At 39.8% G+C, this 12660-nt stretch overlaps 2 protein-coding genes across 2 annotated transcripts in view; both read left to right on the forward strand.

Annotated features, from left to right (window-relative positions):
* Positions 1–12660, forward strand: part of HORMAD2 (HORMA domain containing 2) — a 503384-nt gene that overhangs the window by 13166 nt on the left and 477558 nt on the right. The window lies entirely within an intron of this gene.
* LOC128649119 (t-SNARE domain-containing protein 1-like) overlaps positions 9016–12660 on the forward strand; it is a 136541-nt gene continuing 132896 nt past the window's right edge. The window contains exons 1-2 of the mRNA XM_053702200.1: positions 9016–10043; positions 10355–10430. The gene's annotated coding sequence lies outside the window, so the exon portion shown is untranslated. The remainder of the gene's footprint in view (positions 10044–10354; positions 10431–12660) is intronic.

Below are 12660 nucleotides of genomic sequence, written 5' to 3' on the forward strand. Positions count from 1 at the left end.
ACCCGACTCCAAATAAGCCTGATGAATCAAAAGCTTTAACCAAGATGCCAAGGAAATGGCAGAAGCCTTCTGACCTTTCCTAGAACCAGAAAAGATAACAAATAGACTAGAATTCTTCCTGAAATCTTTAGTAGCTTCAACATAATATTTCAAGCTCTTACCACATACAAAGAATGTAAGGATCAATCCAAAGAATTCTTAGGATTAGGACACAAAGAAGGGACAACAATTTCTCTATTAATGTTGTTAGAATTCACAACCTTAGGTAGAAATTTAAATGAAGTCCGCAAAACTGCCTTATCTTGATGAAAAATCAGAAAAGGAGACTCACAAGAAAGAGCAGATAGCTCAGAAACTCTTCTAGCAGAAGAGATGGCCAAAAGGAACAACACTTTCCAAGAAAGTAGTTTAATGTCCAAAGAATGCATAGGTTCAAATGGAGGAGCCTGTAAGGCCTTCAGAACCAAATTAAGACTCCAAGGAGGAGAAATTGATTAAATGACAGGCTTAATACGAACTAAAGCCTGTACAAAACAGTGTATATCAGGAAGTATAGCAATCTTTCTGTGAAATAAAACAAAAAGAGCAGAGATTTTTCCTTTCAAGGAACCTGCAGACAAACCTTTATCCAAACCATCCTGAAGAAACTGTAAAATTCTAGGAATTCTAAAAGAATGCCAGGAGAATTCATGAGAAGAACACCATGAAATGTAAGTCTTCCAAACTCTATAATAAATCTTTCTAGAGACAGATTTATGAGCTTGTAACATAGTATTAATCACTGAGTCAGAGAAACCTCTATGACTTAGTACTAAGTGTTCAATTTCCATACCTTCAAATTTAATGATTTGAGATCCTGATGGAAAAACGGACCTTGAAATAGTAGGTCTGGCCGTAACGGAAGTGGCCAAGGCGGGCAACTGGACATCCAAACCCGATCCGCATACCACAACCCGTGTGGCCATGCTGGAGCCACCAGCAGCACAAATGATTGTTCCATGATGATTTTGGAGATCACTCTTGGAAGGAGAACTAGAGGCCGGAAAATGTTAGCAGGATGATAACACCAAGGAGTGTCAGCGCATCCACTGCTTCCGCCTGAACATCCCTTCACCTGGACAGGTATCTGGGAAGTTTCTTGTTTAGATGAGAGGCCATGAGATCTATCTCTGGAAGACCCCACATCTGAATAATCTGAGAAAATACATCTGGATGGAGAGACCACTCCCCTGGATGTAAAGTCTGGCGGCTGAGATAACCCGCCTCCCAATTGTCTACACCTGGGATATGTACCGCAGAGATTAGACAGGAGCGGGATTCCGCCCAAGCAAGTATCCAAGATACTTCTTTCATAGCTTGGGGACTGTGAGCCCCACCCTGATGATTGACATATGCCACAGTTGTGATATTGTCTGTCTGAAAACAAATGAACGGTTCTCTCTTTAACAGAAGCCAAAACTGAAGAGCTCTGAGAATTGCACGGAGTTCTAAAATATATATTGGTAATCTCGCCTCTTGAGATTTCCAAACCCCTTGTGCTGTCAGAGATCCCCAAACAGCTCCCCAACCTGAAAGACTCGCATCTGTTGTGATCACAGTCCAGGTTGGCCGAACAAAAGAAGCCCCTTGAACTAAACAATGGTGATCTATCCACCACGTCAGAGAGTGTTGTACATTGGGATTTAAGGATATTAATTGTGATATCTTTGTATAATCCCTGCACCATTGGTTCAGCATACAAAGCTGTAGAGGTCTCATGTGAAAACGAGCAAAGGGGATCGCGTCCGATGCTGCAGTCATGAGACCTAAAACTTCCATGCACATAGCCACTGAAGGGAATGACTGAGAGTGAAGGTGTCGACAGGCTGCAACCAATTTTAAACGTCTCTTGTCTGTTAGAGACAGAGTTATGGACACTGAATTTATCTGGAAGCCTAAAATGATGACCCTTGTCTGAGGAATCAAGAAACTTTTTGGTAAATTGATCCTCCAACCATGTTTCTGAAGAAACAACACTAGTTGATTCATGTTAGATTCTGCAGTACGTAAAGACTGAGCTAGTACCAAGATATTGTCCAAATAAGGAAACACAGCAATACCCTGTTCCCTGATTACAGAGAGTAGGGCACCCAGAACCTTTGAAAAGATTCTTGGAGCTGTTACTAGGCCAAATGGAAGAGCAACAAATTGGTAATGCTTGTTTAGAAAAGAGAATCTCAGAAACTGATAATGTTCTGGATGAATCGGAATATGAAGGTATGCATCCTGCAAGTCTATTGTGGACATATAATGTCCTTGCTGAACAAAAGGCAGAATAGTCCTTCAAAAACAAAAAATGTTAGGAGCACCAAAAAGCGTGTAAAAAGCAAAATGTTATTGTTTAACAAAAGGGTTAATTAACCCCCAGGGGTAAGAGTGAAAAGAAAATATATTATGCAATTGAAATACAGAGAACAAAAAGGCCTTTTTGTTCTCTGTATTTCAATTGCATAATATATTTTCTTTTCACTCTTACCCTGGGGGTTAATTAACCCTTTTGTTAAACAATAACATTTTGCTTTTTACACGCTTTTTGGTGCTCCTAATATTTTTGTTTTTGGAATTCTACTAGCAGTGGCCATTGTGAGCACACTAAGCAGGTTTATTTACTACAAAAATACCCTATTGCGGAGGTACAGCACCTTCCAGCTTGGACTATTTTTTTCACAAAGGACACTCACCAATCACAGACAAGAGCCTTACAACAAGGATCAAATCAGCAGCACCACAGGGAGCGGAAGAAAAAAGCACCCAGAAACAGGATTGTGGCGAGTCACTTGAGACCTATATATAAGTGATATCATATTACATTGGTGTGTTTGAAAGAGAACTTTCCTTCTAATATAGCAACTGTCAGGGGAGGTGGGGGATGACCCACTGACATTGCATAACAAAATCTATTATCTGATTATTCAAGCTGTTTGTGAAAAGTGATTTATTTTATTCAAATACAAAATAATATATTGTGCACACACCCGACCTAAGCTCCCCCTTTTTTCCTTCAGAATAGTCCTTATAGTGACCATCTTGAAAGTTGGTACTCTTATATAACGATTCAAAATTTTCAGATCCAGAACTGGTCTGAATAAATTTTCCTTTTTTGGGACAATGAATAGATTTGAATAAAACCCCAAACCTTGTTCCTGAAGAGGAACTGGCATGATTACCCCTTAAGACTCCAGGTCTGAAACACACTTCAGGAAAGCCTGAGCTTTTACAGGATTTGCTGGGATACGTGAGAGAAAAAATCTTCTCACAGGAGGTCTTACTCTGAACCATATTCGATACCCTTGAGAGACAATGCTCTGAATCCATTGCTTTTGGACAGATCTTATCCAAATATCCTTGAAAAACCTTAATCTGCCCCCTACCAGCTGAGCTGGAATGAGGGTCTCACCTTCATGCGGACTTAGGGACATACTTTGGTTTCCTAAATAGTGGTACGTTTAGCAAGAGTAGAAATAGCCCCATCAACTTTGGGGATTTTTTCCCAAAACTCTATAGAATTTGCTGGTAAAGGATACAATTTTTTAAACCTTGAAGAAGGAATAAAAGAAGTACCTGGCTTATTCCATTCCTTAGAAATCATACCAGAAATAGCCTCAGGAATAGGAAAAACCCCTGGAGAAACCACAGGAGGTTTAAAAACAGCATTTAAACATTTATTAGACTGAACGTCAAGAGGACTGGTTACCTCAATATCCAAAGTAATTAACACTTCTTTTAATAAAGAACGCATATACTCTTATTTTAAATAAATAAGTAGATTTGTCAGTGTCAATGTCTGAGGAAGGATCTTCTGAATCAGATAGATCCTCATCAGAAGAGGATAAATTATTATGTTGTTGGTCATTTGAAATTTCATCATCTAAATGAGAAGATTTAAAAGACCTTTTACGTTTATTAGAAGGTGGAAATGCAGACAAAGCCTTCAGGATAGAATCAGAAACAAATTCTTTAAAATTTACAGGTATATCATGTACATTAGAAGTTGAAGGAACTGCAACTGGCAATATACTATTACTGATGGATACACTATCTGCATGTAAAAGTTTATCATGACAAGTATTACAAATGACATTCAGCGAAATCATTTCTACAATTTTACAGCAAATGCACTTACCTTTGGTAAAACCGATGTCAGGCAGCAATGTTCCAGCAGAAACTTCTGAGACATGATCAGATTGAGACATCTTACAAAATGTAAGAGAAAAAACAACATATAAAGCAAAATTATCTATTTCCTTATATGACAGTTTCAGGAATGGGAAAAAATGCAAAAAGCATAGCCCTCTGATAGAGAAAAAGGCAAGAGGCAAACATCATTGGGGTATTAAAATAATGAAAAAGTTTGGCGCCATGTATGACGCACAACGTAACTTAAACTTTTTTGGCGCCAAAAATAACCGGAAATGACACACTCGCGTCACTATTGACGCAATCGTGTGAAAGGTCTCGGCGTCAAGTATGACGCCGGAAATGACAAAATTGCGTCATAGACGTATATTTTCGCGCCAAAAATATTTTCGCGCCAAGAATGACGCAATAAAGTTTAGCATTTGTGTGAGCTCGCATTCTATTGGCTGTTCCGATCAGCCAATAGAATGCAAGCTCAATCTGATTAGCTGATCGGGTCAGCCAATCCGATTGGACTTGAATCTGATTGGCTGATTCAATCAGCCAATCAGATTTTTCCTACCTTAATTCCGATTGGCTGATAGAATCCTATCAGCCAATTGGAATTCGAGGGACGCCATCTTGGATGACGTCACTTAAAGGAACCTTCATTCATCGTCTAGTTGTCGGGAGAAGAGGATGTTCCGCGCCGGAGGTCTTGAATATGGAGCCGCTCCTCGTCGGATGGATGAAGATAGAAGATGCCGCTTGGATGAAGATGTTTGCCGGTCCGGATGTCCTCTTCTGCCCGGATAGTGTCAGGAATTCTGTTCCACCTTTACAGAAAGGCTGTAATCTCTCTATACCACCTTTACAAACTCAGGCCAACCCCTTACCCTATTTAAAGTTACTCTTGAGGCCAGCCAGGTGCTTAGTGATTAAGAAATCAACCTAACTGAGCTCCCTGCACATGATTTGTGCTCCAGCTATTTCAAACCTTAGAAAGTTTATTCCTAAATCTTTAACCTGAATTTCTACAAGGAAACTGGATTGCTTTCTGCCTAGGCAGAACTTGCTACTTCTGCTCCTCTACTGCTGAAGTTTATCAAGTGATTTATTGACACTACAACAGCGTGACCTGCTTGTCACAATTTGCAAGATTGATACTGTTACAATTCCCGGTAAGCTGTTTACCTCTAATTCAACTGCCAGTCTGCATTGCAAGTTTCAGCAGACACGGAGCTGCTCACAGCAAGACATTCCTAAGCAGTGACATCACAACTATTCCAGACGGCTCAGCTTACAAGCAGATTTCATATCAGCTGTTCTACCATTCTGTCTCAGCCTGTCTCACTGATTCACACACTCTGCTGCTACAGAACATTTTCCTGCTAATCTCTATATGCAGGTAGTGTGGTCTCAGTGGTTTCCTAAACATTTTGGCTGTACTTAGAATTATATTACCAGCATAAAATCTTCATTGCTATTTTTCCAGTGTGGAAATTTATACTTTATTATTTGCAAGTATAAACATAGTGAGAGATTCTTCACCTATTCACAGATTAATCCAAGTTTGTGAATTCAATATAAACTCACTTTGTGCCCTAAAATTAACATTTATCCATATGTTAATTTACAGCTAAGTGATACAAAACCTATCATCCACAGTTGTGATCCATACAAAGGATTGAATTGATACAGTGAATTAATTCATTACAGACCTAAGGGAGAGGAAGTCTGAACGCCATGGTCCAGAACCTACTTATCGTAAGACCCCCACTTCCGCAGTACCCGTAGGCAGTGGTGGGACATCTCAGGAACCAATGGAGATAGGGCTCTTGAGGGGTCCTCTGTCTACTGAGGAAAAGCAAAGAAGAAAAACTCTCTCGTTGTGTCTTTATTGTGCTAGTCCAGCACATTCAGTCAAGGACTGCCCCATTCTTCTGAAAAACAAGAAAAGTAAGTGTCTGCTAACCAATTGTACTACCTCACAGCAGAACAAACCTAATTATTGTTTCATCTCTCTCTCTTTGCAATGGGACCGTAGACGCCTATCTTCTGAGGCCATTCTCGACACTGGGGCACATGGGAATTATATAGACATAGAGGTTGTTAAGGCAAATAAAATACCACTTGAAAAAAAAAGCTCTCCTGTCTCCATTCGTGTTGTAGATGGTACATACATAGCTAGCGGTCCGATAACACACCACACGGTTCCTTTAATGGTTACCACTCAAAACTGCCATTTCGAATACATGTCATTTGATGTTTTACCTTCTCCTCTTTTTCCAATCGTTCTAGGTATTCAGTGGATACGCCTCCATGAACCCTCCATAGATTGGAAAACCCTAAAAGTCACTTTGAACTCCTCTCATTGTAAAACAAATTGTTACCATTCAACACATACCATCCACATAACTGAACAAACTACAGATATACCTGAAGTATATTCACAATATACCGAAGTATTTAGTAAGAGGGAGGCAGAAACACTACCTCCACACCGTAGCTATGACTGCCCTATAGATCTGAAACCTGGTTCAGTAATACCACATGGTCATCTCTACCCTCTAAGCCAACCTGAATTAGCACATTTAAAAGGCTATTTAGACGAAAACTTAAAAAAAGGGTTCATCAGGCCGTCCGTGTCTCCTGCGGCAGCTGGTATGTTCTTTGTTAGAAACAAAGATAAATCACTACGTCCGATCATTGATTATAGAGAGCTCAATAAAGTTACCGTTAAAAACAGGTATCCACTCCCCTTAATTCCTGAACTTATTGAGCGACTCCATCAAGCTAAGATATTCACCAAATTGGACCTCAGGGGGGCCTACAACCTCATTCGCATAAGAGAGGGAGATGAATGGTTAACTGCGTTTAGAACGAGATATGGCCTATACGAATACCTGGTTATGCCATTTGGATTATGTAATGCTCCTGCAACTTTTCAGCATTACATCAATGATGTTTTCAGGGATCTCCTTGACATATGTGTAGTGGTCTATCTGGATGACATTCTCATTTATTCCCAGAATTTACAAGACCATATCAAACACGTCAGCTGGGTTCTATCCAGACTTCAAATACATCGATTATATGCCAAGGCCGAAAAATGTATATTCCATGCTGAAAAGATCTCCTTCTTGGGATACAATATCTCATCCGAGGGCATTCAAATGCAACAAGACAAAGTAGAAGCGGTAAAGAGCTGGCCTACCCCACAAAGCCGCAAGGATCTACAGCGGTTTTTAGGGTTTAGTAATTACTACCGAAAATTCATTAAAGGGTATTCTGGTATAGCTAAACCATTGACCTCGCTTACTGGTTGCACTTCCAGATTTCTTTGGAATGAAAAGGCAGCAGAAGCATTTGAATATCTGAAATCCTCTTTTACATCAGCACCCATTTTACATCACCCCAATCCTGATCTCCAATACTTCCTCGAAGTAGACTCATCTGATTATGCTTTGGGAGCAGTTCTTTCTCAGAGAAAAAGCCTAATGCATCCATTACATCCGATAGCCTTCTTTTCCAAGATGATGTCCCCCGCCGAAAGAAACTACCCCATAGGCGAAAAGGAACTTCTCTCCATCAAAAGAGCTTTCGAGACTTGGAGACATCTACTAGAAGGAACTCAACTACCAATAATAGTGTATACAGACCATAGAAATTTGGAATATTTACAAAGGAATAAGACTCTTTCCTCAAGACAAGTGAGGTGGAGTCTCTATTTCAGTAGATTCCTATTTCAGATAGTATATAGGCCAGCCTCTCGTAATGGTAAGGCAGATGCTTTATCCCGTAGAGACCCTAAACCCGATTGTAGCGAAACCCCTTCGGCTATAATTCCACACGACTCATACATTGGAAGCATTACCACCACAGCTTCCAAGTTTAAAAAAGCCTTGCAAACTGAACAGGAACTTCCACCTGATCTACGTATAGGATCGGATGGTCTCTACTACAAACAAAATAAGTTGTATGTTCCGACTACTTTAAGACAATACATCATTAGAGAACATCATGATACTCCTCTCTCTGGACACCCTGGGATCCAGAGAACTCAAGAGCTAATAAGTAGGGCTTACTGGTGGCCAGGAATGGCTCCGGAGATTCGCCTCTATGTACAGGCTTGTACTAGATGTATTACATCAAAATCCGAAAAAAGACCCCCATATGGATTACTCATGCCAATACCAGTCCCTGGAAGACCTTGGACTCACTTAGGCCTAGACTTCATTGTTGAATTACCTACTTCCGCCGGAATGAATACAGTCTTGGTTATAATTGACCTCCTCACTAAAATGGCTCATTTTGTACCCCACCACAAACTCCCAACCTCAGCCGAAACAGCTCAGTTATTCATTGATAATGTAGTAAAGTACCATGGAATTCCAGAGATTCTCACCACCGATAGAGGCACGCAGTTCACCTCTCGTTTTTGGAGAAACTTATGCCAGAAACTCCAAATCGACCATCGTTATAGTACTGCTTACCACCCCCAGACTAATGGCCAAACTGAACGATTAAACCAGTGGCTTGAACAGTACTTGAGGTGTTACTGTGCCTACCATCAGGGGGATTGGAATAAATACCTCTCTCTAGCTGAATTTGCTTACAACAACTCCCTTAACTCCTCTAGTAAAATGACACCTTTCTACGCAAATTACGCATTTCACCCAAAGATGGTCTTAACAACAACGGAATCCTGTTGTAACCCAAACGTTGAAGATTTAGCTGACCATTTACACGAGAATTGGAAGTTACTTCAAGAAAACCTGCAGACAGCTCAAGCTGTACAAAAGAAGTACTACGACCTCAGACGAAGACCTTCTCCACAATATTCCATAGGAGATTGGGCCTGGCTTTCCATGAAAAATCTAAAACTACAACTTCCCAGTAAGAAGTTAGCTACTCTGTTTGTTGGACCCTTCCAGATTATTAAAGTCGTCAATCAAAATGCTATAACCCTTCGCTTACCCTCATCTTTAAGTATACATCCCACTTTTCATGTATCCTCACTAAAACCAGCAGCTATTAACAGCACCCAAGTATTACCTCCAAAAACACAAATTCTAGAGGATAATATTTATGAAGTAGGAAACATACTAGACTCACGCATCAACAGGGGTCAACTTCAGTACCTGGTTAGGTGGAAAGGATATTCCTCTGACGAGGACACATGGGAACCCGTTAACCATGTCAATGCCCCAAGACTTATCTCTCAGTTCCATCGACGGAATCCCGAAAGACCACGCATGCAAGCCGTGGGACGGCATGCCTGAAGGGGGCATTCTGTCAGGAATTCTGTTCCACCTTTACAGAAAGGCTGTAATCTCTCTATACCACCTTTACAAACTCAGGCCAACCCCTTACCCTATTTAAAGTTACTCTTGAGGCCAGCCAGGTGCTTAGTGATTAAGAAATCAACCTAACTGAGCTCCCTGCACATGATTTGTGCTCCAGCTATTTCAAACCTTAGAAAGTTTATTCCTAAATCTTTAACCTGAATTTCTACAAGGAAACTGGATTGCTTTCTGCCTAGGCAGAACTTGCTACTTCTGCTCCGCTACTGCTGAAGTTTATCAAGTGATTTATTGACACTACAACAGCGTGACCTGCTTGTCACAATTTGCAAGATTGATACTGTTACAATTCCCGGTAAGCTGTTTACCTCTAATTCAACTGCCAGTCTGCATTGCAAGTTTCAGCAGACACGGAGCTGCTCACAGCAAGACATTCCTAAGCAGTGACATCACAACTATTCCAGACGGCTCAGCTTACAAGCAGATTTCATATCAGCTGTTCTACCATTCTGTCTCAGCCTGTCTCACTGATTCACACACTCTGCTGCTACAGAACATTTTCCTGCTAATCTCTATATGCAGGTAGTGTGGTCTCAGTGGTTTCCTAAACATTTTGGCTGTACTTAGAATTATATTACCAGCATAAAATCTTCATTGCTATTTTTCCAGTGTGGAAATTTATACTTTATTATTTGCAAGTATAAACATAGTGAGAGATTCTTCACCTATTCACAGATTAATCCAAGTTTGTGAATTCAATATAAACTCACTTTGTGCCCTAAAATTAACATTTATCCATATGTTAATTTACAGCTAAGTGATACAAAACCTATCATCCACAGTTGTGATCCATACAAAGGATTGAATTGATACAGTGAATTAATTCATTACAGATAGGATGAAGACTTCTGCTGCTCCGGATGTCTTCTTTTGGTCCATCTCTGCTCGGCTGAGTGAAGACGACTCAAGGTATGGAGATCTTCAGGGGGGTAGTGTTAGGTTTATTTAAGGGGAGTTTGGGTTAGAGTAGGGGTATGTGTGTGGTGGGTTGTAATGTTGGGGGGTGGTATTGTGGTTTTTTTTACAGGCAAAAGAGCTGATTTCTTTGGGGCATGCCCCGCAAAAAGCCCTTTTAAGGGCTGGTAAGGTAATAGAGCTGTTAAATATTTTAATTTAGATTAGGGTAGGGAATTTTTTTATTTTGGGGGGCTTTGTTATTTTATTAGGGGGCTTAGAGTAGGTGTAATTAGCTTAAAATTCTTGTAATCTTTTTTTATTTTTTGTAATTTAGTGTTTTGTTTTTTTGTAATTTAGTTTAGTTTATTTAATTGTAGGTACTTGTAGTTATTTGATTTAATTTATTTATTGATTGTGTAGTGTTAGGTTTAATTGTAACTTAGGTTAGGATTTATTTTACAGGTAATTTTGTAATTATTTTAACTAGGTAGCTATTAAATAGTTAATAACTATTTAATAGCTATTGTACCTAGTAAAAATAAATACAAAGTTGCCTGTAAAATAAATATAAATCCTAAAATAGCTACAATATAATTATTCGTTATATTGTAGCTATATTAGGGGTTATTTTACAGGTAAGTATTTAGCTTTAAATAGGAATACTTTAGTTAATAAGATTTAATTTATTTTGTTAGATAAAAATTATATTTACTTAGGGGGGTGTTAGGGTTAGGGTTAGACTTAGTTTTAGGGGTTAATACATTTATTAGAGTAGTGGCGAGGTCCAGGCTGCAGATTAGGGGTTAATAAGTGTAGGTAGGTAGCGGCAACATTGGAGGGGGGCAGATTAGGGGTTAATAAATATTATGTAGGTGTCGGCAATATTAGGGGCAGCAGATTAGGGGTTCATAAGTATAAGGTAGGTGGCGGCGGTGTGCGGTCGGCAGATTAGGGGTTAAAATTTTTTATTAGAGTGGCGGTGATGTGGGGCCCGGTTTAGGGGTACATAGGTAGTTTATTGGTGTTAGTGTACTTTAGAGCACAGTAGTTAAGAGCTTTATAAACTGGCGTTAGCCCAGAAAGCTCTTAACTACTGACTTTTTTCTGCGGCTGGAGTCTTGTCGGTAGAGGGTCTACCGCTCACTTCAGCCAAGACTCTAAATATTGGTGTTAGGAAGATCCCATTGAAAATATAGGATACGCAATTGGCGTAAGGGGATCTGCAGTATGGGAAAGTCACGGCTTTGAAGTGAGCGTTAGACCCTTTCCTGACTGACTCTAAATACCAGCGGGCGGTAAAAAGCAGCGTTAGGACCCCTTAACGCTGCTTTTGACGGCTAACGCAGAACTCTAAATCTAGGCAAATCTTACCTAAAGACACCCATCCACATATAGCAGATAGCCAAACCAGTACTAAAACAGTTATCAGTAGAGGTAATGGTAAATTGAGAGTATATCGTCGATCTGAAAAGGGAGGTAGGAAATGAATCTCTACGACCGATAACAGAGAACTTATGAAATAGACCCCCGTTAGGGAAATCATTGTATTCAATAAGTGATACTCCCTTTACGTCCCTCTGACATTCGCTGTACTCTGAGAGGAATCGGGCTTCAACAATGCTGAGAAGCGCATATCAACGTAGAAATCTTAGCACCAACTTACTTCACCATCTCCATAGGAGGCAAAGTTTGTAAAACTGAATTGTGGGTGTGGTGAGGGGTATATTTATAGGCATTTTTGAGGTTTGGGAAACTTTGCCCCTCCTGGTAGGATTGTATATCCCATACGTCACTAGCTCATGGACTCTTGCCAATTACATTTACATGAAAGAAATACTAAATTACAAAAATTAAAAAAAAGCCCCCCAAAATAGAAAAAAACCTAGCCTACAATAAACTACCAATAGTCCTTAAAATGGCCTTTTGTAGAGCATTGCCCTAAAGAAATCAGCTCTTTTACCTGAAAAATATACAAAGACCCCCCCAACAGTAAAACCCACCACCCAACCAACCTCCCTAAAATAAAAAAAACTAACTAACAAAAACCTAAGCTACCCATTGCCCTGAAAAGTGATAGACCGCAATAAATGGATAGTTATTATTAAAGTAGAGATCAACTCTTAAGTTTTCACAATATGTAATGTATATGGCCCCAACAAGTACAATACATTTTCTTTGGGATGAACTACAGTGTAAAATACTAGATTATTTAGATACAAAAATAATCTTGGGAGGTGATTTC

The sequence above is a fragment of the Bombina bombina genome, chromosome 2 (genome assembly GCF_027579735.1).
Source record: "Bombina bombina isolate aBomBom1 chromosome 2, aBomBom1.pri, whole genome shotgun sequence".
Lineage (NCBI taxonomy): Eukaryota > Metazoa > Chordata > Amphibia > Anura > Bombinatoridae > Bombina > Bombina bombina.